Source organism: Salvelinus alpinus, chromosome 1, assembly GCF_045679555.1.
Source record: "Salvelinus alpinus chromosome 1, SLU_Salpinus.1, whole genome shotgun sequence".
NCBI classification, from domain to species: Eukaryota; Metazoa; Chordata; class Actinopteri; order Salmoniformes; family Salmonidae; genus Salvelinus; species Salvelinus alpinus.
In genome coordinates, this window is record NC_092086.1 from 8,348,655 (window position 1) to 8,351,531 (window position 2,877).

Consider the following 2,877-nt stretch of genomic DNA (forward strand, 5'->3'; position numbering starts at 1 on the left):
ACCACTTCTCACCCGGCCATTCTAACAGTGGAAGCCACTATCTGTCCAATAGGAGACAGAACCCCACCACTTCTCACCCAGCCATTCTAACAGTGGAAGCCACTATCTGTCCAATAGGGGCCAGTTGCCATATTCATTTCGGTAAGAGACACGGAGTGAATCGAATTGTCTTCCGTTTACATAGGCCATCGTCCAACCCCGTAGCTATTTTGATATATGTGTGTAATTGGTATCATAGTTCTTTTGATACAGCAATTGTAAGTACTAGGGAATTGGAAGCATAACCCCAAACAGCACACGGTCAATAACCACAGGGAAAGTGCCTCATGTTTCTAACTGTTGTTGCTAGTATCTCCTCAGGATGATGCTGATGATGAACACCTTTCACAGTCGCACCCCCTGTGCCTAACCGTAACCCACCATGGAATGTCGTTTGACCGTGACACCTACTGCAACTGTCACGTTTACCAGCCAATTATGGACCTCTATGTCCTCAACTCCAGCCATTGTGCATTTCAGAATTGTAATGATGTCAGAAGACAGTGGTGTAGAAACTGACAACAGCGAGCTGAGCCCGGCAACATACACACATGATTATATCGCTATACACAACTTGTTCATAGACCTTGCTAACCATAGTCATTTAACTTGTGCTGATTCTGACCCTCATCTCCACTCCACAGGCATCTACCATCACCCTGAACCGTTCTGTAGGTACTCGGCTTGATTCAGACTGACTATGTTTGATATCCTTTCATTCACTGTTGTAAAGTATACCATGTGTATGTGATATATATCCCATTCGTAATAAACATTCAGGAGAGCGATTACACACTATCTTCTGACGACGAGGGACCTAGGAACCCTGTCTTGGAACAAGAGCGTCCACTGGTGCACCCAGAGGTCCTCAACCATGCACAGCCTGAGCAGCCTCAACCTCACCCGGCATTACCTCCTCTGAACAATGCAGACGATGCCATGGTAATGTATACTGATATGGTAGTGTATACTGATATGGTAGTGTGTACTGATATGGTAGTGTATACTGATATGGTAGTGTATACTGATATGGTAGTGTATACTGATATGGTAGTGTATACTGATATGGTAATGTATACTGATATGGTAGTGTATACTGTGATTACACTTTGCTTGTGTCTATTTCCTGTTGGTAATATGATTATTTCTCTTTCTCTCAAGTATATGGCCGATGACGAGGAGAGAGATGACTAGGTGGCAATCTATGGAGGCCTAACTATACCAACCCCTTTTATTCCTTTCTGTGCGCAATAGAGGTTGTGTTCTTTGAAAATGGATGCTGTCACGATGTCCTGCTGTGGGAATGGATGTATTGACATGTAATGTTTTGTAATGTACTATTTCAGTAAATGTGACTGGTTATTCCATCTCTGAACAATATTGTCTTTATTCACATATGGATATGGACATTGAATACACCACAAGCACTTTGTAATGGCACATGTACCAAGTGATATGACAGTGATTCCATATGCTCTCCACCTATATCTTTACTAATCTCCACAGTGTGTATCTGACACCTGGTTGATGTTCCAGAGCTTCACCCCCAACCATCTGGTTCATGGGTCGGGTTGCAAATATTACCTTTTCAAGGCTGCTGATGTGGGACAGTACACTTATGATCTCTGAGAAGCGTGCACCTGTCCCAATCGTAAACCCCAAGTTATCAAACGCCACCTTGCTGCGTAGTAAGACCGATCTACCACGGCTGGTCCGGGCCCATCCATGTATCGGCCAGATGCACAGGTCAACAAGATCCGTAGACCTGCCTTGTATTGTGATCCACTGGCTATTAGAGACTGAGTAGATGTTGTCTTCCAGTTAAACACCACAGAAAACACAGAGACGTCAGGCCTTTACCGTAGTAGCAAACTAGAGTGATATAAACTTGATAGTCTCCCATCAAGTTTATACACATGGTACGGTTTCATCAATGTCACCCGGTAAGTAACGTTCCAGGTGTCATATTCCCTACAAATGTCCCCGTAGCAATAACCTTAGTCTACCCCAATGAGGTCAGGCATAGAGTGGTCACTCGAACCACCTTGGATAGAGCGGGACACTCTAGATCTCCCTTGTAACCCGGGTCTGTCAAACTCAGGTCCTCCATTCACAAACCCGTGTACTCCATCAAACTCAGGTTCCCCATCCATAACCTGGTATTCTCCGTCAAGGTCAGGTCCCCCATCCATACCCGGGTATTCTCCATCAAACACAGGTTCCCCATCCATAACCTGGTATTCTCCATCAAGGTCAGGTCCCCCATCCATACCCGGGTATTCTCCATCAAACACAGGTCCGTCACTGATGCCACAGTGCTGTCCGTACAGATGCACACATAGATACAAACGCATTGCTGCAACAAAGATGAACAGATGACCCGTAACAGCCATGCTGAATATAGCTGATACCTCTTCCCCAGTCTTGAGACATGTAAACTGTTGTAACAACCCAACCTGTAGTTTAGGTACTTCCCTGTAGTAGTACGTTGGATACAATAGCAACTGTTTGATAATGGAGACGTGGTTGGCTACACTACTGATAAATGGATGTATTGTCACAGCTTTCGCATTCCACCCACGGGCCACTGTGTGCGTTCGCGCAGTCTGCCCCCCGTGTGCCCTTGGGCCCCGTGTGAGTTTGGGTATCGATTTAAAAAATGCCCCCCTCCTACACTACCTTCCCTGTGTTGTGGACATTGTGCCGTTGGGTATGATTGTTATCCCTCCCGTCGTCCTCGTATTGTGTCTAGACCCTGCGTCCTCCGGATCACCCTGTCCCGTATTGGCTAAAGGCCCAATGGGCGCAAGTGTGACAGTATGCGTGTGAACAGCCTTT

At 45.8% G+C, this 2,877-nt stretch overlaps 1 long non-coding RNA gene across 1 annotated transcript; it reads left to right on the forward strand.

The window, feature by feature from the left end:
* Positions 1-1,406, forward strand: LOC139570165 (uncharacterized). Its single transcript, XR_011674026.1, has 2 exons — positions 1-981; positions 1,201-1,406. It is a non-coding gene; the product is annotated as an uncharacterized lncRNA (long non-coding RNA).
* Positions 1,407-2,877: the final 1,471 nt, after the last annotated feature.